This window comes from Calonectris borealis, chromosome 5, assembly GCF_964195595.1.
Source record: "Calonectris borealis chromosome 5, bCalBor7.hap1.2, whole genome shotgun sequence".
In the NCBI taxonomy this organism is placed as follows: domain Eukaryota; kingdom Metazoa; phylum Chordata; class Aves; order Procellariiformes; family Procellariidae; genus Calonectris; species Calonectris borealis.
In genome coordinates, this window is record NC_134316.1 from 50,630,688 (window position 1) to 50,656,186 (window position 25,499).

Consider the following 25,499-nt stretch of genomic DNA (forward strand, 5'->3'; position numbering starts at 1 on the left):
TGGGAAAACCCTTTTTAGAGCACTAAAAAGGATAGCTTCTTTCAATTTAGACAGAAAAACTACAGTGGCAGGGAATGCAGACTACTATTGGATGCCCATCTTTCACCCATTAATTCCTCACAGCAAAAGCTGCCTTTATTGAACTGGAGAGCATTTAACACATCATGATCTCCACCATAAATAACACAATATGCACACAACAGAGTATCTTTTTCTAAATATCCTACAGTGTTAGTTTAAGCAATTGACACATTCCCTATAGTAGGTGGCTGCATTTCAGCACTTAGCCATGCAAGCGCCTGAATTAAATATAATCTTCTAAATCATTCCCTAATACACAACCTTTTGCTTTCTCCTTGCACCACCATGTGCAGGAATTGAGACGAGGTGAACAGGCTTACTTTAATCCTGCAGCCTTCATGGCTGGATTCTATATTTGGGGGACTGGGCATTTCACTAGAGCCCCCACATTTGCTTGCCTCCAGTGCAGCTGCTTGAGCACACACCAAAAATATATACATCTCCTAGGTCTGCGGGCTCTCAGCACAGTTAGCGTGGTGGAAGAGAAACAGGCTATGGGCCATTAACAGCACAGAGTAAACACAGCTCCAAACCAGTACAAGTTTAAACAGAAAAAGGAGGAAGAGGAGAGGAGGAAGAAATACTTATTTAAATTACTGAACTGGGTGCACCTCGAAAGAGAAGCATTCCCCAGCAAGAAGGTCAAATGGAGATTATACGTTGTTCTTGTCCAAACTAAGCTCCCCAACCAGATCACTTCCTTACAGAAGCGGCAGAGGTAAATATATCTTATTCTTAATACCTTTGAGGGATGTATTGCTATATCACCGCCCTGAGGACAATGTTATTTTTGTCTTCACAAAAAGAAAAAAAGACTAAAGGATTTACGCCCAACAGCGCAGACACCTACAACAGATTTTGGGACAGAATTTAGATTTCATTATCTCAGTCACTGCTTTAGCAATATACTTGTAATTACTTGCCAACAGGAGTCAAACTGGAGTGTTTGTATCAAACAGCTGTACCTAAGAGAAATTAAATGGGGGGTGGGGGTGAAGGAGATAACAAGCTCCTGTGTCCCATCACACTACTCCGGTCTCCTGACGACCAGGCCAAGCTGACATTCTGCCTGGAAAATATGGAGATCATGCCTGAACTGTGACAGCAGCAAGACCGAGTCCGATGCATTCACTTATGAATTCAAGCATTTAACTCCAAGAAGTGCAAATGCTGCTCCAGACAAGAACAAAGGAATGATGGAGTTGAGCCCTTTTTATCCCCTGGTGAATAATATGATCCTTCGCAAGGCAATGGAGTCATCGCATGGCTACCTTTCTGCCTAATTTTGGTTAGTGGAGACTCCTGGATACTCATGGTAAAAGGGGTCAGTACATGACCCCGAACTTCTCTCTTTTGACTATAATGGCCACATGAGTAAATGGTTATCTTTACTGAACAGTTTCCGCACCCTGCTTGCCCTCAATCCCCCAAGATAACTTATAGCAGAAAACCAACTCAGACTGACTCATCCACCCAACCCCTAGAGCAAGATCAATACTCCAAATTTAGGATTGTTCTGTTTATCCCAGACTCCTCTCCAGTCCCTCCCCCCCACTGATTTCAAGCAAACTATGAAAATCATTACTGTGCGATGAATTAGAGCATGCACTTACACAGAATCCTCTAATAATTAACATCCTCTGGAATGGAAACATTTTCCCTAATTACGTGTTCCTCATATTCTCAAAGAGCTTAGCTATTATCTCCAGGCACTTAAACAGAAAGTCAAGTCCAGAATAAAAATCTGAAATACAGATTCCACCAATTGTCATCTTCAGGTTATTGAACAGTGACCCTCTTCTAATCATTTCATCTTACCCACAGGTTATTACTATCTTTCTGATCTTCCAAAAGAGCAGAAGACACTGTCACAAAAAAATATTCCACAGCAGTGCAACTGAACAAAAGCAGGCAGCCCCCCCAGCCCCTGGAAACACCTAGTCCAGAGGGAACCTACTCTCTGACAGAGGAAAGCTGACCAGTTACTGTCTCCATGTCAGCTCCACAGTCAGGTTCTTAATCACTTCAAATTCCATGCAGCTTAAAGCCAGGTAGACATTTGTACATCTTGGTAAGCAGAATGAGGAGACAAACAGAAGGGCTTGCTGTGCACAGTTGCTAGACAAGTCTACAGGATCTTCAATTTTTTTGAAGTAACATACATAGTCAGCAAAGAAAAGTGAAAAAGACCAGCAGACTTTGGGGGATTCTTTTAGTTTCTGCTGCACCAGGAGAAGCCCGTGTTTCAGATTTCGGTACGGCAGCAAGCACAGTTATTTATAGACCATTAAGGCTTTCAAACAGCAGCCAGTGACAACCACTGACTTGTGGCTTTCAAGTCTTCAGAAGATACCTCCTTTAGCACAGTGCTTTGAGTCACAGCCCAGTGGCGTTCCTCCCTTGAAATCAATCCTAGCAATTTATCAGCTCTCCGACCACCAGCACGTTAGCAGGACCACTTGCCTTTTGTCCTGGTTCCAGCTGCGAGAGTTAATTTTCTTCCCAGTAGCTTGTGTTTTGGTTTGAGAGGAGCCCATTGATGCTTTGGTTGTTGCTGGGTGATGCTTGCACGGGGGACTTTTTGGCCTCCCATACCCTGCCCCAAGAGCAGGGGAAGCTGGGGGTGGGGGGGAACATAGCTGGGGCAGTTGACCCAGCTGGCCAATGGGGTATTCTATAGCATGTGACATCATACTCAGTATAAAAAAAGGGGAGGGGGGGGCCTCGCCCCCCATTCGTGACACACGGTTGGTGGTCAGTGAGCAGTTGCATTGTGTTTTGCCTGCTTTGTATATTCTGCTATTTTTGTTGTTATCATTGTTATCATTATTGTTCTACTTTGTTTTATTTCAATTATTAAACTGTTTTTATCTCAACCGCGAGTTTTTCTACTTGTGCCCTCCCGATTCTCTCCCCATCCCACTGGGGGGGGGGGGGGGGGCAGTAAGCGAGCAGCAGGGTGGGGTTTAGTTGCTGGCTGGGGTTAAACCACGACACCTTTCCACTTCTTAGTAGAAGGCACAGTCCCACGTTCAGACAGATTATTTGGAAGTTCAGCTTCAGTGTCAGAAAACAATAGTCATCTTCACAGGCTGTGTGACAGACCTGCCTGTTTCAGAAACAGCTCTGGCTCTCCTGTCCCGACTAGTGCCAACAGTTTGGCTTAGACCCTTTTACAGTATCACAGTGCTGTTTCCTAAGAGAGACACTGTTGCTTTGACTGCAACCAGGTTAGTGTCTGATGTATAATCCTTTTCCAGATGTTCCCTGGCTAGAAATGCATACTTTTTGAATTTAACTTCAAGCTTTAATTTGATGGAAGAACACGAGAGCACTGGTGGCAAAAAGGTAAGCAATATAAATACACATCAAAAAATGATGCAACTGAGCATCTTGATGGGGGGTAGCAGCAAAAACAGCATGAAAGAACAAAAAACTAAAAGATGTCATTTCTATATTCAAACATGCTAAAAGCAAAGCCAATCTTATTGATTTTACACCTTCCATACTCAGTAACTTTCAACACACTTCTTAATAAAAGACAGAACCTGTGTATATAGAAAAGGATCCAACTTCTTCATGAACCAATACGTTCATCACTATACACCAGCTACCCTACAACAAAGGACAACAGTAAGTCATCTCACAGATCACATTACAAACTACAGACATCTACAGAGGACAGAAAAGATAATTGGTTTTAGCATCTCAGAAGAGAATATTTTATCTTGTTTTGCTCAGCTTCTCTACCTTTGAGGAAAGATTTGTCTGCAGCACCCTTATCATACAGTTAGGTACATTATCCTCCTCTCGGACAGATCCAGACCATGCTTTGAAGAGACAGTAAATCAAGTTATACCATAACCAGTGTCAGATAAATAAAAGTACAAGTATCTGACACAGTGAAGAACCTCTGATTAGTCAGCCAGTTATGCCTTAAAAGCTTGCATTTTAGAGAAGGGAAGGAGGCCTAACTTTGCCTTGGTAAACTTTATGATCAACAGAGTATCATCTGTCCTCCCGCAGACAACACTGCTGCATCTCACCAAACTGAACAGATGTGCTGTCTGCATCAAGCAGATAACCACTGTCTGGTCATTTGGTATTACTCACTCTGAAAACACAGCCGAAATTATTCTCAGGATGTAAAGAGAGTAAATAGAGAGTAAGTAATCTCAGTCTTGTTTCTCATTTCCCAAACTACCATCAATGTCAAAGCTTTATATCAAACTCCCCCCTGCGTATGATTGCAGAAGATCTTGGATTAGTAGACCTCATGCTCAAATAACTACCCACCATCATTTTGCAAGATAAAATCCACTTGATTTTCACAACTTTTAAACATCAGCTGACTTAGAACAGAGATATCTGAAATACTTTCTAAAGAAACAGGACCGCTGTGGGTTGCAACACCAGCTCTGGCTGCTGGTCCGACCCACTGCAGGAACCAAATCCATCTTTTATCAGGGCGGGCAGGGGGAGCTGACCGGAAAGTTAAATGATACCAATCACAGCCAGGGAGATGTTTACATTCCTCTGCCTAGAACAGCTCTCAATGCTGAAACTCTTCTTCCACCAGTCTCATCTCACTGCTTACTCTGCTGATAAGATAGGGTAAGAGAAATGTACTTATGGCCAACATCCACCTAGCGATAAGTTTTCCAAGCTGAATCTTATCTTCTTTCTTCAACAGGAGGAAGTCTGAGCACTAATCTTGAATGGCCTATTGATAGGGAGGAAAGAAAAGAAATAGAGTCTCATATCAACAGATAAACACTTGAAGGTAGGAGGAGTACTACTACTAAGTTTTAGTTTATTCAAGGATCTTTCCGAGGGATTCAATACAAATTTGCCTTTATTTCACAAGCTGCTGAGACAATTACATTCTGTCCGCAAAACACAATAGAATATGAAATTTTAAAATGCTCTCGCAATGCAGGGCCTAATCAGTCACCCATAAATCCAGCCTTTAAATATTCATGTGAGATGAAACCAAACTGCTACATACAGATCTGTATGTAGTTACTTTCTGCTGTTATGCCCAGGTTTTAGCTACTTGTTCTCTCAGCAAACACAGCCCTCTTTGTCTAACGTTTTCCTTGGCAACAGGACACTTCCGACAGCATCACCCAGTATAAATCATAAGCTTGTGTAAACCGATAAGGACAAGTGGCAGAACTGCACAGTAAATCTTGTAAAAAGTGAACACCAAGATTAAAGAAGAATGTATCATTCAATCCAAATGATAGGAAGGGCAAGAAAAGGAATAAAGAACGACAAAGTTTGAACTGAAGTTATATTTGGGATTTTGCGGTGTGGCTGCAGAACCATTAGAAATCCTGTCAGTTCGGTTCAGGTACACGCATTTGAGATGAGCTGGTAAAAAAACATTTGTCCAACCAATACCTAGCAAGCTGCAGATCCAGAACAAAAGTGAATTCAGTGTCCAAAATTAACCAAATTTAAAGGAATAACCTACAATAACAGAAGTGATGAACAGGAATTCCACTTAACAACACGCACTTTGGGGGTTTTTTTTGGTTTGTTTTTCTAACAATTGGAAAGAGCTAGGTTTAAATTGCCACACATGATACTCCATGTCAATAAAAACCCACCTACCACAAGTAGGTTTAAGTTTCCCAATCACAGAATCTGAACATTTACTTTCAAAGATCAAAGGTTTTTAATTGCTCTTTGAGACTTGTTTCTGCAAGGATGTTTTTTGTACTATGCAGATACAAGAGGTCATAAAAGGCTGCTGTTAACCACATTTTCTTGCTTAAAAACATCTACTGAATTACCTGTAATTAGGGGCTTTCAGAGATGACTTAGCCGTGCAAACTCTGAGATGTTCAGCCTTACTAGCTGGGCAGACTCTTTTAGATCTTACACCCGATGCAAGTAAAATTCCACACTTGTTCTGTCTGGAGAAAAAAACTGAATTCACTATTAGTTTATTTCCCCACATGCAAGTGCTACTTCAGACTGTTCTGTTGTGCCATACAACGATGACAAAGGGTGCTCCAATGAGAAGTAATCACAAGGAGTGGCAGCACTTAACTGTGAGGTTGTAAATGTCAGTGTTAATTCTTTGCAAAAAAAAATTTTGGTTGCTCTACGAGCATTTCACTATGGCAGTGGTTAAAGTACGCCGTAACTTACAGGCATAAAAAGCAGTCGAGTCCTTTGGAGTTGATAGCTGATACTGGACAGACTATCCGTCTCTACATCCCAGCATACAAAAACAACAATGCCCAAATATGCAGTAATACAAAAACGCGGAAGGGGAGGAAGGGAAAAGCAGTAACTACGAAGAAGAATGCCCATCTTGTCCTCAGCAGGATGCTAAGGAGGTATCATCTTGCCTGTTCTCCAATGAGTAGTCACTCAGCACTTAGAATATTTAGTATTTCTGCAGTCTTCTGTCCCACCACACAGATCACACACAGAATCAACCTCTGCAAATGAATGCAGTTTAAGCAAGAGCTATGCATTACAGGAAAAAAACGTATAAACAGAAATTGTTAACCGGTAGGCAGAAGAATGTTTCACCCCATGAGGAAAAAAAAAAAACAACCACCAAAAAAACAACCTCTGCACCTCCAGAGACCTTAGAGTCCAAATACATAAGATGACGACAGTACGGAATGGTATCATTGGTCAGTGGCAGAAGCACTACGTCAAACTAACCATGGCTGTGATTAGCTAAAGGTGCATCCCCTCAACAGCTTAAGCTGATCTAAATCAGAGCTAATAGCCTCATCTTTCTCCAACCCTGGCTAAAATTCCTGTTTTCCCTCTTACTATCCAGTTGCATAAACTCCACCACAGGTGGGCAGCAAGCTTTTAAATAGCTAACCTAAATTCTTTAGTTCTCAGCGCTGTGTGAATCAACCCACCACAAGTTTCAAGAGCATCTGCCATCACCGAAGAGGGAGAGGAACACACGTGCCCTGGAAGGAGGGACAGCCCAAACACCTCCTGCTGCTGTGGAAACACAGCCCTAGGTTAAGAGCAGGACAAGGACTGGAGCCTTTTCTCAGGCTAAACCAGATATCCTAAAACCAAAACACTCCTGCCATTTTCAACTCCAACAGACATCGCTTAGTCTAATGAAGTTGCTTGTCTTAACAACTATGCCACAATTCCTTCCTTAAGCAGCGAAGGAAAGTTTTCAAGAGCAGTAATTGTCTTGGCAGCTGCATATTAAACTCTTCCCCAGTAAGGAATGCTGCATGTCAGAACCAGACATGCCATACTATGTCCCAGCAACCACGCAGGTGGTAAGGCTGGTGTCCCACGCTGACACCTCACTGGTGAATGACCATTTGACAGGTCTGCTAGAGACAGAACGCGCAGGGCTCTGAAAGCGCACTCACTGTGTAAGCATGGTGGAGAAAGCAAAACAAGATGAAGTTATGATAACGATATCCTCCTGATGATATCAAGAGAATAATTTATGCATTTAGGATCTGACTGCATGTCGGTACAGCACATCAGGAGGGGGAAGTAAGCTGCGGTATTGGTAACAAGGGCAGAACTGGGGCTGTGCGACTGCATGAAAAGGCCACACCCGGAAAGAGCCTGCAAGCCACAGCTGGGACGTGAGGCTCCGCAGAGGGGCCAAGTCCAAGAAAGGCCAGGATGCAGGCCAGAGTAACAAAAGAAAACATCAACAATGTCCTTAACAATAAAGAAAAAACTCATAACCTCTCACTCAGCAACACTGAGCTAATTTCCAAGTGTGAGGAGATTGATGACAGATAACCACGATTTTAATCTAGACAGAGAGAGACAGATCTGCAGACTTCCCTACCCTGGGAAGGCAACTCAGCTCCTGCTTTGAAGTCTTGCCGTAAGAACAGAAAACAAGGAGACCAGAAACCTCTCTCCTGAGGCTCCTAAAAAAATCTGGAAGAGGAACAAGAATGTTTTTCCAAACAATACACTGAAGCAACAGTTAAAGTTCGGAGAAGAATTAGCAGAAGACAATCAGAGTCAAGGAAAGGCCACAGATTAAGAAGAGGAGAGCGACTGCGCTAGGTGCTGGCGACAGCACACGGGCACTGAAGACGGGATACTGTTTCTAAACAGAAGCACTACCTGGAAATAGGTGATAACCTCTTCAAATAGGAATGCAAATCCAACAAAGAGATAAGAGTTAGACTGAAAAGAGGGCATACATGAAGACCACGTGAGTTGGGTGACAAAACATGGTGCAAAGTGGACTTAGAACATCCCTGAATCTTCAATGGGAAAGGCAACTCATTCCTCTACAGCTGCAATGATAATGCAGAAGTGGACATACACACCTTTAGAAAAAACAATTCAACATAACAAGCCAAACTAGAGCCTTGATTTCAGAGGACCACCAGGTTGTGTTATAATCAGCCGAGTTTCATCCACCCTATATTGAACACGTGACAAGCCATGGCGCAGCCACAGAGACACCCTTTAGACCATCCAGGACCTCACACCGCTCTCACAATATTTTGGAGATCCCTGCTAATATACTGGTCTAATTCAACGAGACATCACAGGACACAAGCCTCTTCAAATGTCATGTCCTAGGTCTATTTGCAGAGGTTTTGCCATTACTTTAGACTTGAGAGGTTTCTTCTATAAAAGCCCTTTTCCCGTGGCTCCGGTCACGTCCTCCACTAGGCAAGCCTGAAAGAGAGTTAAGTGGGGGCAGAAGATGGGGCTCAGGAATGACAGATGTATGCAACAACTGGTTATTTATTTGAAGTGGGGAATTTCCCATAATCACTACCAGAGACCTAGAAAATAATCACTTAAGTGAAAAATAACAGCTTTTATAACCACCTACCTAATGCATGATTTTCTCCCATTCAAACTGAGCTCTTTGATGTGCTTTATACAGTAATAATAAAAATTTATACAGAAGATAAAGTGACTCAGTATTTGATGCACGGATTAGATTTCTGCTGCTTTCTGTAAGCAAATCAATAACAGAAAAAATAAATGGCATTTGCATTTTGTCAATGGGAAACATGCTGTTAGGAAGATACATGGCGGGGATTATATTGAACTGAGAGGCTCATTCTTTTCACAGGAGTTTAGTTTCACCTTATCTATTTCAATTATTCATTGTACCAGAAGCCCTAGCCGAGAGCAATGATGTTTTTCCATTGTAGAGGAACGTATACAGTGCCCCAACACAGATGGGATGTTAATACGAGGTGCATAGTGTGGCTGTGCAATCTTTCTGCCAGGCACTGGTGACCAATTCTTTCCAGCAAATACTGCCATAGTAAGATATCATCCATGCACACCATATATCACTAACTGGTTTTGAGTTAGCAGTAAAATCCAGAGTTTGTTTGCAATATTGGCAATGATGGATTTTGGCTCTTTCAACAGTTGCTGTGTTTAACAGCACAGTGAAGAGTGAAGAATACTGGAATGAAAATAGAGGAAGATTTAGCAGAAAAACTTTTGATGTGTGCACGAGAAAAATGAATGTTTCCCCAGGAACAGAGGTGCAACTCTGGTCAACGTCTCTGGAAAGGGCCACACGAGAAACAGTCCAGGATTTAGTCTCTATGGTGTACCAGCTTTCTTCCTTTTCCCATTTTTTGCTGCTTCTTTGATTCCTGCCAATTCTGTTTCCTTTATTTCCTAAAATCCTCTGAACGGTTTCCAATAAAGAAAAGTAGCACCTGCTTTTTAGAAGTCTATTCTGACCTTGAAGGAAAAAAAAAAAATTTATGCCACCCTATTCAAAGTGCCCATTAAACAAAAAGTCTCGAAGAGAAGCTTCTCAGTACACTCTAGTTAAGAAAGAATAAGCATTTATATACTTAAGCCCCTAATCCAAATATTTTGGGTGTCTCACTTGAGCCACTTGCAACTTCCAAACCTGGATGTGTTTTACTCAGATGGGTCAATCCCAGGACAAACTCCAAGTTTACAAAAATGAATAAGTTTCTGGTTAACTACAAAAACATTCTTGCCTTTTAAGGCTTCGTTCAACATTTTTTGCATCAGGTATTCTTCCACTGAGCCAAATCAAAACTCAGGAGATCTCTAAAACCTTGCTATAACCCCATGCATCATTTTGCTGGTTAAACAACTCTGAAAGCTCCACTTCCTCCTGAAATCCATCATATTTATGTATCCTACAAAGTGTACTTTCTGAAGAAGCCGGGGCAAAGACATGTCCAGACAGAGCACGCCAAACTGGCAAATGCTGGGAGGGCTGCGGAGCAAACCGATGAGCCGGGGAATCACCTCCAGAGTTACACAGATGAGGACCAGAAGGAACAGACAAGATCTCAGGAATTTTGTGAAAATTTTCAACAAAAACAAAAGTCCATAATATCTCAGAAACCCAGAGAATTCAAGAGCCCAGGCAAAAGACATGGCTTCTACATATTCAAAAATAAAGTTTTTATTCTCAAAGTGCGTATCTACTTGGTTCCAAGGCAGGATACATTTGTTTTCACACAAAACCCAAATAGAAACTTAGGATGCACTAAGTTCATAGATTTGCCAGTCTTTTTTTCAAGGTTCTAGGGAAGCAAGCGTTATCACTTGAAGTAGCACCTGAGACTGGCCATAACAGATGTTCGTAAGAGCCTTGATGAATACACTAATGAAACAGCAGTTTCAGCACGTTGCCATTAAGGGTTAATTTTAATTTTGAGTCTCATTGGCCTAGTTGGCCATTCCCATAAATACCAACCCAGCAGATATAATTGCAAAGCAGGTATATTTGGCTCCAGTCACTCTGCCAATTTAGCAGCAACTAATGTCTGAAAATTGCAGGGTGTAAATTTAGCATAGTGGGACTCACACATCGTGCTTTTTTACTGGTAGAGACTGTGTTTGATTAATCAGAATTAAAAGAAAGACATCACACTTTAGGGGAAAAAAAAGACAGCCTTTCATAATCTCTGGAAAGAAAGAAATAAGAAAAATGAGACTGTATCGACTAGATAATGACAAAGGCAGCACAGCTCAAAACTGTGAATTTCTGAGTTTCAACAGTCATTTCTTTCAGGTCGATGAGCAGAGAATTGCTAGTGCCAAGCAACGCTAAGACTTCTGCCAAGCAGCTATCAAATCTGGGTAAGATAAGGCAAGCAGGAAGAGACGTCTTTGGAATAGAAAGACAACCTGAACATATTCTCTCTGTAACAACCACGTTCAAATTTCTTTTACAGCACCAAGAAACAGCAACTGGCTAGCTCTAACTGTGGCTCTCCACTACCACTCACGTACACATCTGCACCTTCCTTTCTGCCCTTCCCACACACCACAAGAAGTTTAGCGGACAAGGAAAACTGTACATAATAGATATTTTTAAGGATGCTCTGGTAGATAATATATAGTGCTAGACTGACAGCCATTGCCATCAAAATAGACCACTAGTGTCACACATATGGGCAGTAGCCAAGGTTTCTCCTACTCCACTTAACACAAGTGCAACAGCAGCAACCAAGCAACGCAGTCTCCAGCCTCCCCATTTCCATGAGCCATCGTGTCTGTGCATCGCTGCTGGTACGGTAACTCCAATTCTTACTTGACAGAACAACGTCTCAACCCATTTGCAGCCCTGCTCATTTGCAGGCTGCTGCTCATTTGGGTTTAGATTTTCTAACAAAGTACCTAAGCAGATTTACTCCAGACTTACTAAGATTTTCAGTCTCTTAGCACGGGAGCCGCTGCCACACATACCCTGGCTTTAAACACACATTTAAGAGAATGGGAATCTTGCTGAACATTCAAAACTCATTTTTCTTTAGGGGAAACCTGAATTGAAAGCACTTGGGAGCAATAAAGATCCTTAAAAAGGCACCCGAGATTCTTCATAGACTCATTTCTTTAATTTTGATTCCCAGCTACTGCAATAATTTCTACTTTTCTTAAAACGGAAGCTGACACATTCTGTTCAGATCTTCTGATAAAGAGTTGCAGAGTCATAGCTCCCACCTTCCCAGTCAGAAAGCCCAGTAAACTGCAATCATCCATACGCTGAGGGTTTCTCTCTTCTCTCAATCCACTTAATTAGGATCAGAGAAACAGGCCTGACAGGTGAGGTACAAAGCTCTTTGACATAACAGACCCTGCTATAACTTTGGAAAATTAGTTAAACACTTCAGAAAGTTATCACATACTTCAGACAAGATGCAAAGCAAATGGAAACAAAAAAAATTAAAAACAGCAAAGACTTTCCTCCTACAAAAGGAGGAGGGAGCTTTAATTTAACACAGTTACCTCTGCTAAATTTCCCTTCACTTACACTTCCCAATACCAGCAAGTTACTGAAGTATATGGAGATCAGTACTTTAGTACAAAAATCACCCTCGGCAAAAATATTTGGCCAAGAAGATGAATCTTGTGCTTAGATCATACAGACCATGAATTCTGGACCTTTTTTAATCTTGTTTTTATTATGAACAAAAAATGTCACTATCCTTCAAGATGCTTCCAAAAAAGGGCGCTTTCCTCTTTATAAACACTAATGCTTAGTGACACCCTGTCACAGCAATTTAACAGGACAGCTATACTGTTAGCAGTAACTGTCCTCTTAGCAGGAGACATTACCCATTAGCAGAAGACAATAAGCCATGCTGTCTCGGAAACAGGATAAGCACCATCATGAGAGATAGGTGATGTCACTGGATAACCTGTGACCTCATATATTACACGATACATCAGGCTGTTCTGTTTTCAGAGAGACCCATGCAAGCGCCTCCCAAACCAATTAATTCCAGATAGGCCTTCGTTTGCCAGTATGTAAGAGGTTGCTCGTCATTCATTGCAACGTAGAAGTAAATTCCTTGCATTCACGAACTCGAAAAACTGAGTTTTGTGAAAGACATCAACAACTCAGCCACGTTCTCCACTTCAAGTCTGGAAGAACACCTGTCTGCATCTCACGCTGCTTCATGTGGAACAAGGCTCCCGTGACCCTGGCGACTAGCACAGAAGAAGAGGACAGCCGACAGTCAGGAGTGGCTTCCTTCAGCAATACTTCATTAATCATTTAACTTGTTAATGGCCATGTAACTGGAGTGCTTGCAGGAGAAATGAACTGTATAGTTGTCCATTATACTGAAAGCACTTCTCGTCAATTGTCTTTGCTTTCGACTTAAGCGACAGGGCTTCTCTTTTGCTCAAGGGTTAGTCCCTTTTAAAAAGGAAAAGTGTGTGAAGCTCAATTAATAAATACAATTCATTTAACTTAAATTTTTTAATCACTCAAAAAAGGCTCAGTGTGATTACTGTAGGTCTTTCCCATTTTCCTACCCTCCTATGCAATTAATTTTCACATGTTCAAACACAATCTCATCTATAACAGAGAGGAAAGATTTATGCACTCATTGCTTCACTGCAAGTTATGTATATGGATATTTCTGATTCAGGGAGTTAACACAAAAAGAGTATTACTTTTGACCACGTATACTGACCCATATTCTGTGAACTAGCTGAAAGTATAAAGGGAAAACTAAGATACAGAAAATACAATGCAATGCTAAAACTTGCCCAGGACTCTAGAACCAAACAACTTCATTCTTGGTAAACACAACACAGGCTGTAAGCATCCTACACCATATTCCTGTGTTTCGTACACAACGCAGATGATGTGGCTCAGCCAGCAGCACTTAAATTATCCACTAGATCTTTGCACTATGGCTGTGTTTTCTCTAGATTTCCAAAGAAATAAATTTAAAAGGAATACTCCAAGTATTGACTGCATTACGGCTGATGACTGCACAAACAAACTTAACTGAAGTGTTACCACTACCAAGTAACACTAGTTCATTCCACACGTGAACTCAAATAAGGACACCTGAATGCATCTATTATACAATATCCCAAGCACAGACGTCCTTAAGCTGACAATAAAAGTTCTTGCTTCCTTTCCATTTACACAGTCACTAAGATTACTCATATGATCAGCATCTCATCTATAACATGCCATATGCTGACTCCAAAGAGAAGGAGGGAGCAACACACTAGGAACAAGTAGCAGTGGCAACAAGAGTCCTCTCAGCTAGCTGGAGGCTGTAAAGAAGATACAATCAGAAATCTAATGTCAAAGAAATGACATTAATTTCTTACTTCCTCTAAAAATCTACAGCCAATGGTACAGAGTATCCATCAGCAGTCAAGAAGGTTCATCCCAAAGGTAGGAAGACTTTCTCATAGAGACTGCTACCAGCAAGGTAACTTTGCAGCTTCATTACTGTCATTATTTCAGTGCCCATTAAGAATTTCTCAGTGTATTTCAGATCACCCTGTAAGCAACATGTTTCAGGAAGGGCCAGACAATACTGACACAATAGGCTTGGATACCTGGATGACATTTCTCATCATGCTCAGAACACAGCAGATTGTCATGTCATTCACAGCGACTGCCAGAGACGGGTGACACCACAACTTTTCCAGTATGTCAGCATACCTTCTGTGTTTCAGAAGCACCTTGTCAGCAGAGATGCTTTGTGATCAAACACTTAAATAGCACAAAAAAAATTTGCATGGCAAGATGAAAACCAAAGTAAAACTTTAAATGTATAGGCAGAATAAGCTTCCTCCCCGCCATGTATCCCCCAACCAGAGCAGAAAACTCAGAGTGCCACTGGAAACTGAATCCAATTACTCCTTCGCCGTAGACCAGTCCAAGTCTCGATTCCTCCTTCTGTTGCACCAGTTTTACATTGAAGTTGCTCCTCTGAAACTGTTAGAATCCCACTTTGTTTGTGGAAAGTGAAGGTTTAAGCCATTGTACTCAGATCTTAAAATTACTATTTTCCCCTTCTCAGTTTGCTGCCTAGAAAAACCTACAATAAATTTTTCCATGAGACATTAAAGAACAGATTCAGAAACATACTGTGCAGGTACATTACTGCTCAAGATATGCTAGCCGCAACGAATTCAAGTCAAAACTCTCAGTTTTAAAAACTCCTCCATGGAAAACTATTCACTCAAAGTAACAGCATCTTTTGTGTCCAGTTATTTTCCTCCTCTTCCTCCAAAGAGAGGCAAGAATGACACTGTGAACAGAACAAAGTGCAGCTGGCTGAAAAGATTGACTTCTTTCCGTTTTAATAAAATTTCATCATTTGAAATTTCATTTTGAAACCAACACTTTTTAAAGGAAGTTTGCTAACTGGAAATTAAACAAGAATGAAGTAGTCTTTAGGGAATCCCACAAAGCAGCTTAGTGACAGTGATGTTCTTTCCAGCCCTGTCATTTCAATGAAGTTTAAAGACATCAGAACACCTCAAAACAAAAAGACTTATTTCTGAGAACTGGGTTGTCAATTCATTTTTATATTCATAGCAGTTTAAAATAGAGAGTTAATGCACTGAGACATATCCATCCATACATTCATTTAAAGAGGAGAAGAATCCGGACACATGGCCTCAAAAATGTACAAAAATAGTAACAAAATAATTCTTGATACGTGTTTAAGACAGAACTGAATCCATTTGGAAACTATCTATGTTTATACAAAAAAAAAAACCAAACAACAAAATACAACACATTCCCTTCTAATGCCTCCTTGGCAAACCAGACTCAGATGAAGGACATGCTCCAACAGACTGTGTGCCATTTTTTAGGACGTAGCACAGCCTTTGAGAACATTTCGCATTGCCAAACCCTGCACAGGTGTTAATCGGTTCAGATTCTGCAAGGTAAAGACAATGTCCCAAATTATAAGAAAGTGATCAGAAGATACTATGATTAAAGTCCTATTGTAGTTACTTACCTTTGGACCTTCATCCAATGAAGTGGACGAAAGATGCTTACAGTAGCCCTAGGGGATAAACTATATAGGTAAACCAATAGTCCTTCCCCACCTCGCATTTCTAGGTATGCAAGACTGTGATACTGCAGAGCTTCCTCATTTGTATTTCAGTTCATATCTTACACAGAACAGAGACTATCCTATGCTAATAAAAGCAAGCACAACGTATTTTCCAGGACATCTATTTTAAAGTTCTCCTCTCTAGTGTCCAAACTGCTGCCAGAAGAGAAATCTGCCATACTCCACCCTGGGAGACTCGAGGCACGCTCCCTTTTGCAGTCAGGAAACACTGGAAGGAGAACCTGCATAGTTCCAAATCCTCACCTCTGATGGTACAATTTAAAGTACATTCCTCACATAAAGAAAGTGCAATGTAACTACAACTGTCATCCACTCCAAAACTACGTATTCCCCTTATGATGGAAAACCATCAGAAATAGCTCACACGTGATTCAAAGCAGGGATATAAAAGAGACAACCGAAATGAAACAGCCTTCTCAGCCAAGCTTATAGACAACAGCATCAGCCAAAAGTAGCAGACCTTTAAGCACCAGCAGGAAAAAAAGACATCGGTCCAGGAGAAGCCTCTCTATCTGAACAAGTAAGGGAAAGAAGTGACACGCAGTGACGGGGTGTCATACATGCAGAGCTGAGCCCTCCAGCTCCAGCATGTCTGCGGTTCAGTCTTTCTTGGACATGCTGCTGATGCAAAAAGAAATCCACAACCCCATCTGATGCTGTTTGCCCCATTCTTTTTCTAAGCCCCTCCAGTTTTATTGTGGCCCTAGGACAAAGCATCCATTGAAGAGTGAAAAGGTACGTGGACAACTCCCCCATGAAACGTTGGCAAAAGCAGTGAAGTGGAACTGACAGGGAAAATGTACCATTTCCTAGTGTCCTACTTACCAAATCAATCAGAAATCAGCTCCAGGAATTAAGTGATAATGAATTATTGATGACACTCACTTTGGGGAACTGAGCACTTACCAACATTTATGAAACCACAGAAACTGAGGTGGACAAGTGGTATCTCCATTTTAAGTAAGGCACAAAGCAAGGCATACAGTAAACAGTTTGCCTGATGTTATGCACTGCCAAGGATCACCGTTATCTCTAGGATGTTATCTTAGTTCTATTTGTACATGATCACACATCACCTTGATTTGTGTCCCACTCTACCCATGTGTAAAATATTCCCATTTAGGAGAGAGACAGTGAGTGCTCCATGTACAAAATTCAGTGATTTCAGTAACTGCATCTTACTACCTTGGGGGGGGGGGGGGGGGGGGGGGGGAAGAAGCCTGTGTTCAAAGTAAAGAGCAGCAAAATGGGAGGGAAAAACCACTTTAAAATGTGATCTACAACATATGTTCAGTGGCAGAATTTGCCCCGAGAAAGCAAAGAAGGTCTTCAAGCCCTACTATTTCAGGATACTTCAAGTCTGTGCATAGCATGTCTTCAAGTCAGCCAACTTTTTTGCCAATGCAAATAAATTCAACTAGAAGCTCAGTAGAAAGCCAAGGAATTCAGACTTGGATTTAAAATACTCTTGCCAGCCACTCAAGGCTGTCAGTAATACCACACAGGCACATTTCCTATCACTAACGCATAAAAGTAGCATAGGAAAGAGAACTCTGTCTACTCCTACCGTGCTTCACACGTGAGCTTTCCACTGATGCTATTATCTATTTGTACTATTAAAAACCAGACACAGGAGGACATGAGCATTCACTGCCCATTGTGTTATCTGTCCTGCCCCTTCCCAATTCTCCACCAAGCTTACCAAGCAGACAGCCCTACATACTGTCTACATGCACTTAAACGTCAAGTCTCTCACACTCCTAGAGCTTTCACCCTCAACAGCAGTTGCCAGAGTTGAGGCAGACACAGATTCAGCTTTACAAACCAGCAGCCATATGTCATCCAACTGGTGTTAAACACCACGATGCCGTGTTAAACAACACAATGGTTTAATGCTAGTGTGCCGACTCCTAGTCCCTTCCCTGACAGGAATGTTGGCGATGTAAGCTTCAGGAGGAGGAAGATTAATGTCAGTACTTGCGACATAGTCCAGCCTTGCAGAAAGGATCCCTTTCAGGAAAGGGCAGCTTTCTGGGTGGAATTTGAGAAGACTGGAGACAGGCTTCAGCCCTGCCACAGATGTCTCATATGATCATATTACTCTGCTTTCCTTGGCTTCAGTTTTCCTTATCTGTTAATGATTACTAATGCTCTCCTATCCCATGGGAATGCTGCAAGCATCCATAATTTATGCTTCCATGCTGCTCAGATACTGAGGAGATGGGTACCTGACGGTATATACTGGTCAGTAGTTTTCCAAATATATAAACTGTTTTCTAAGCAGCATCATAAAAAATGCAAAGTATTAATATTAAAGCCCACAGGTGTATCTTGAATAATTTATTCCTCAGTAGTAAACAGGCAAAGTCATAACCAAAAATTTGAGCAGGTATGCAGCTAATACCCAGTCCAGGGATTCTGATTAAAATATAGGTAACAGATGAAACTCGAACTTCCCAAACTCCTGCCTGCTCAACTACCAACTAGACTCAGTTCACACAGTGACTCTAGAGAGATGGACCTAGAAAATTCAAGTCATTTTAGATACAGAAGTTAACTGCCCTCTTATTTACATTCGCGGGGGCTCAATAAGAACCCCTGGTATGGCGTCAATTTTTGTTTTCCTCTTGCATGCATACATACCTACCCCTTTCTTTTGTTTAATGCTGGGGCCTGATTTGTAGGAGGAGGAGAAGGCAACAACTTAGGAAGCTTGTTTAAAAACAGATTATGAATCTGTACATTTCAAGGTATCCAAAATGACTCTGCCCTGGAAACCTGCAATGACTAGCTCTTGGTACAGCTGCGTACACCTAGGGTTTAATTTTGACAGCTGAGCTCAGACTGTTCTCTAATCCAAACATTTACTACAGCATTTCAATAACACATTTTTTCCAAAACAATAGGCCAACACAGTCCTTCCAAACTGAAGTAAATACCACTGGAATATTTACTAAATCTATGCCAAGTTGATTTTTTTATAGGGATGCGCAAAGTAGCTTGGAAGGCTCGTGTTTACACACACCCTGCAAGGGCCAGACTGGCAAAGGTGGAAAGAGTGCCCCATTTCCCAGAAGTCGCTGCCCCTTTCAGATACCCTGTATCAGACATGCTTCTCGTCCAAAACAGAGATAACCACTGGGTATTTTAGAAGTCCAAGACACATGGGTTTAATTTTAACAGGATCTGAGGGGCCTTACAGGTCTCTCTGACACAGGCCCAAAGGAAGTTACATTGATCGCTTGGTAAACGGGAAAGTCTGTTCACAAAAGTGGGCCGCCCAATTTTGCAACTGTTGATAAGCAAACAAAGAAAGCACGAACACTGCAGGGAAAAATGAGCTAAAGTGTGCTTTACAGGCTGAACACAGTTTCCCTCTGAGACTACTCACAAGGAGCAGGGGCAGTCAGCAGGCCAGCAACCCTGGATGCAGCCTCTGTTAGGACAAGAATAACCTGCCAGTGATCAGAACTGGTTTTTGTATTTTGAGATTTCATTTGACTCAGCTAATTGGCCATTAAGCTCCAATAAGGTGGACATTTATCTACAGATAACACAAGGAAATTGGAAACTAAGCAGCCTGAGGCTACCCTGAAGACTGTTAACCAAATAGCAAGGCAGAGCTCCATTAAAACAATTCATCAGAAAACCTATACAGTCCATTGGCAGATTTTCAAGCATCCCATTAGAAATTTTAAGGATACCCAATCCGATTAGACACCAAAGTCTAACTCATGTAGAAGTCATTAGTAAGTAGAAAGCCTTTAACTTTGAAAGCTTGAAAGTTATCAAAGCTGCTACAGGAAGAGACACTGGGCATTTCTGCTGTAACTAACATGCACAGTTTTGCATAAGAATGGCAAAAGCTTTCTATACTATATCAAAAAAGTGAGACTGACTAAAAGGTATAGCTGTGCAAACCAATGTCATCCAGTACCCGCTACTTTTGAGTGGACTCTGTTGATGTAACTAAGAGACAAACACTTTTATATGTTACCTCAAAAGAGCCTACATCCAGGAACACTGAATCGGTTGTTCTCCATGAAATGTCTACTAATACCTCAAGTTGTTGAAAAGGACAGGTATTTCAAAAAGAAAATCACTTGAAGTTGCAGTGCAAATAGGAAATTATGCTGTAAAAAATTTGCTTCTACATTTTATGAAAACTGGAAGGAGGAATAAAAATCGCTATTGCGCTCTCACCTTTAATGGACATATAATCTGAGTATGAAATAAGGTCATTGAAACTATTATGGACTCTTCTTTGGAAGAGAAAGGTTGGAATGAAAAAATGTTTCAAAAAAAGGGTGATGCTGTCACCAATCCTTATAGGAAAAAAAAAAAGCTGACAACACTCTACCTCAAACTTGCAATTTAGAAGCTAACACTCCTCATGGAAGATTTTTAGGATACAACTGGTGCTGCCGATTTGTATTGTTTATAAATACTCTTAGGAACTCTATCAACATCCTTTTTATCTTCCAGGTACTCTGTTAATGTTCTCGTCAGATCATTTCGATCTTTGGTCAGAAGTACACTCCTGATTTGTTCATTGCACATGGCGGCTCCTTTTTCAGAGGAGCAAAAAAGAATTGGGTCCTGAACCTCACATACTGTTTGCAGATCTAGGGGGAAGCCCTCCATCTGACTGTAAAAGGCCAAATGCTTGTGGTTTGTTTTAGAGCTCATAGGCTGAAATATTACAGGGCTTCACCTTTCTCTTACATTCACGCTTGCTGATATTCAAAGCCAGTACATTCACAGGATTGAAAATGCCTAACAAGCAGAGGTAGATCTCACCTTTCAAGAAAGGGCTAGCAAACAATAATTTCTTAGAGAATGTAAGTCAGAATTCCAACAGGACTTGATTTAATAAAGGGCAAGTTTACATAGTTACATGGTAAAGTGAATGATCCGTTCATTTAAAAGTTCACAATGGTTTGTTTTGGGTTTTGGGGGTTTTTTGTTTGGTTGGTTTGGTTTTGGTTTTTTTTTTTACAAATCTACCTATAACTCCATACAGGTTTTTATTTTCCTCACAATCAGGTATTTGAAATTCAGCCAGCACTTTATTAAGAGATGTGACTAACATCAGCCACATGGATTTTTTTTGCCCCTCTCCACTTTCTTTCCACCCTTCAAAAGCTTGTCTTAAAAGAAAAAAAAAAACAAAACCTTTTTTGAGTTTGAATAGACAGCAATCACCATAAACACACTGTTGTTGCTTGTTAGCCAATTTTGAATGATGCGTAATTAGTTTAATGACTTAGTCTTTTAAAACTGATTGAGCAGCAAGTACAGTTCTTCCAGACTCCAGGATTTCACAAGCGCAGTTTGCATTCTGCCAGCCTGAGCGGATCTTGATCTCAGCATCTGCATTGTGTCTTTCCAGTTACCCAAACAAGCAAAGCTGTAGAGTGTTTTACATGATGCCAAGTCCTCGATAAGACATGTTTCTTATTGTTGTTCAGATCATGGAAGATGTAGTCCCCCATCCCCAAGATCACCCATCCAAGATCAGCATCAGAGCCCCAAACTCTTCTGGTAGACAGCCATTCTCCTCAAGACAAAATACATGCACTTCAGGTTCCAGTTAGACCATATATTCATTTCAGTAGTGTGCAGTTCCACCCAGCTCTTAAGATTGCATAGTTTTAGCCCTAGCCACAAGAGCAACTTGTGCCATTGACAGGAGACTGGTTAGCAAGTTAGAGGAGTTATTTTGCCTTTGAACTTCATCGACTGCAATGTGTTTCCTTTGGAGGTCGTAAGTGCTGACTATCAATTTATCTGTTCATGAAGAACTGATGTGCTTTGGCAGGTGAAGCAAAGCAGAGCTACTCTGCGTATTTAACAACACGAGGAAGTGCTCTAGCATATTTTATACCAGTCTCTAACAGTGCCCACATTCACAAATTAATTAGCCATTTATACATGCACACCTTGCATTGCGTCAAGTAACTATTAACTGTACTTCATAAATGATCCCTGAAAAACTGAGTAATTTGCTCAAGATGCACAATTCACTTGTCAAACTGTATCAAGAACATAGGGAGACCAAGTCCCAAGCAGTCTGCTCTAACCAACCACCACCTTCCAAACTCAGCTACAGCAGAAGTTCCACATAGCCCAAACCTGGGCTTTAACACAGAGCACAGCTAAGCAATGGGTAGGGGGAAGGACAGGTAGAAGAAAAGCAAGTCCAGCAGCGTAAGATCATCCTATGCATCAAAGTTTCCTATATCACCGATTTCGTATTCCATTGAATGCAAGATCCAAGTAAAGAAGAAAGAGGAGTGGACCACAGAGTACAGGAAAAGCACTCTCACTACAGAATAGCAATATGAACTGGGACACTAGACCGCAGCCAAAGAAAGGCGGCAGAGTGGTGCAGAGCACTTGCAATAGATAGAGCAAGGGAAAGCTGACAATTCCTAGCTACAGGTTTGGCCGACAGAAGAATACAATCCTAGCATGTAGGTATAGGTGTAATAAGCATACTTGCCAGCTTCTTTCTTTTATAAATACAGAATCAAAGGCATGATGAGGAAATCCATGGCTAGAACTATGCACCAATGGGTACAAAGGAAAAAAAAAAGAGGAAAGGGTACTGAGATGCAAGGAGGAGGGAGGCAAGGCAAATCAGGTATGGAAAGAAGCAAGTGAAGACTAAGCCATCAGCATGCAGCTTCGGAACAAGACAACGAGGATACAGGCAAAGAAAGAAAGGGAAAGAAGTTTGAATTTGACAAAAAAGGAATTCACAATCTGAGAAATAATGGCTATTTTTAGCTGCAGAATTTTAGCTAAGCTTATAGAAAGACCAGCAGAAACATTTAATAGCCCTTGACACAACTTATTCTTGCAGCAGGAGAACAGCAGCAGAATGCCGGTCCCAAGACTGTATTTGCAGCCTCCAAACTCAAAAACACAAGCTGAAGTATTACCTTCTGTAGCCATGTGTGGGCAATGACCACGTTCCCTGTGAAGCGGCCACCAGCTAGCAGGTTCAATACAGTACTGCACAACAGGTTACCTGTGAAGAGCACCCTGGACAAGCAACAGTGCTACAAGTTGCCAACTCTTGCCCTGCCTTACAAAAAGGGGGAAAAAAGTGCAACTTGCCAAACACATGGATTTTCATAGTTATATGAATTTGTGTGTCTATATCATGTTTCACATTTTTCTAAATCTAGAACTCCTCTGTTTGAAGAATCTTAATGACTTTACTGCAACAACAACAAAAAGAAGAGAAAGGAAAAATAGGAATACATGAGAAAAATTCATCACATCAAGAAAAATCCACTTATCTTGCATCCAACTCCTACCAGCAAGACAGATCATTTCTTCAAGGTAAAGAGCTATTTTGAACTGTAGAAAGATATGCCTGTGACTAGAATTAGGGTAGCACTAATAGCATAAAACAAAGACGGGAAGAAAGAGAATTGGTGTCCAAAAAAAATGATTAAACAGGTAAAAGGGAGGTACAATGAGGCAAGAAATAGATCTTGCCCAAAGTCATACTGCTGATGAGTAATACAACTTGGAGCAGATCCTGCAGCACTAAGACCCTGAACAGCTTTGCCCGGCAGAGTATCAGTCTTCAGCTGACACAGATACAGCTGGGAACGATGTTCTGTCTGGAGCTATAAGTGTCATCTGACTCGTTAACAATTGAAGTGATAAATTCGTGCAAAATATTTAAAGCAAGAGAAAGGACTCCAAGGAATGAAGGAATCTGAGCACAAAGTAATACTTAGTAGCCAGAATTCACAACTTAATGTTTAATGGGACCACAACCTACTTGCTGCAGTAACGTTACTGCATTTTATCAAAAACAGAGATACATCCCCACAGGAAAATGTTACTTAAAATTGAACATTTCATCCAATAAACCCAGCTGTTTCAAAATGAACCGACATAGGCTACCTCATCTGATGTAATTAATTTCCATCTAAAATCTTCAATAGAAGAACCCCGAACCAGGAATCTCCCCCACCACATTCCCCATGAGCCGTCTGGAATAATAATCTGTGTAAGCAGATGAAAGGTAACATCCCGACACCACAAACTCATAGCAAGGTGCGGCACTTGGGGATTCTCCTTTAATTTAAAAGAAAAAAACAAGTCAGGATCCCTACTAACGAAAAAAAAAAAAAAAGACCAATACAAAGCATAGCACTAAAAACTGAAAAATCGTGGTTTGGGCCCTATTGAAACAAACTATTTCATAACACAACAGCACACTTCAACCATATTCGACTTGCACACTTCCCAACCTTTAACAAATTAAGCCTCATAGGCTGCCTGAGAGATACTAAATCCATTTTAAAACTGAAACCTCCTGGCTAAGAGGACGCAGTATCAGGGCCTTCCCAGGTCTGCTGAGTTCATCAGCCCCTAACCCTAAATGGTCCCACACAATGGGTTAAAAGCTCATTCTTACAGTACAAAGATCATTTTAGCCGACTTTCACAGCCACATCACCTTCCACTCATTACCTCAGCCCCCTGTTCACTCTGACATGTCACACACTGTGACACAGCAACTTACACAACCGTTTACTCATACACAAAAAGCAGCTTTGCTTGATATGTTTTAATTGTGCCCAAGTTCACAGCTGTCCAGGCCATGGCAGGAAGAAGCATTAAGGATCACAGAGGAGAAAGTTCTCACCAGCCACCCTCACACAAATTGCTTCCATTTTGATTTTGTTCATCTGGGCCCTTTTGGTTATCCACCCACGTGATTCCCCAGTCCTTCAAGACGTTTCTCACACTAACAGGAACTACCTATTATTTCTCTCAAACTTTCAAAGAAGACATACTTCTATAAGCTGCAGCTAAATCAGGTATCTGATTCCACAAGCTCCTTTGCAATCATGATGTGGGTATCTGTGCAAGCAATCAAGAACAAGAACGAGCAGAGAGACCAATGGCTCCATTTAGAAATCTCCTCGCTGCCTCAACATTTCCCATGTGCAAATTAAAACGAACACACACCAAAATCAATTAGCATTACACCATCTTCTCCCTTAAAAGGACTTTTCTGTCCTGATAGCCTGCATGCAACGTAAGGTTGGCTTAAACTGCCTTTTAATCCGACAGTTTTACTAGCACAAGAGACTGCATAAAAAAACACTCGAACACATGATCGAGTTACTGCAGTTTAACAAGTTTCTACACGTCAAATAAGCAAGTATGTGGATACACACTCAGTCCACAGCAAATGCAAACCTCCGTTGATCATATAAGCTAGAAGTTTCATTATCAGAGATACTGATTTAGTTAAATGCTTTCTGCTTGCCAAGTTTTTTGGTTTGTTTTTCTTTTTTATTTGTTTAAATTTCATCTTTGTTGTTGTTTTTTTTTTTTTTTTAAACACATATGAGCTCCCCCTCAAAAATTCTTCAGCAGTCAGTAAATTTATGATAAACTGATTATACTAATGGCTGATTATACAATTACCTCCAGCCATGATCTACTTACATTTCAGGCAAAGGGCAGTCTGTCATTCAATGTTTCACTTTAGAGATACCTTAAAATACATCAT

The 25,499-nt window shown here is 41.1% G+C and overlaps 1 protein-coding gene across 1 annotated transcript in view; it reads right to left on the reverse strand.

The window, feature by feature from the left end:
- LDLRAD3 (low density lipoprotein receptor class A domain containing 3) overlaps window positions 1-25,499 on the reverse strand; it is a 111,969-nt gene that overhangs the window by 81,195 nt on the left and 5,275 nt on the right. The window lies entirely within an intron of this gene.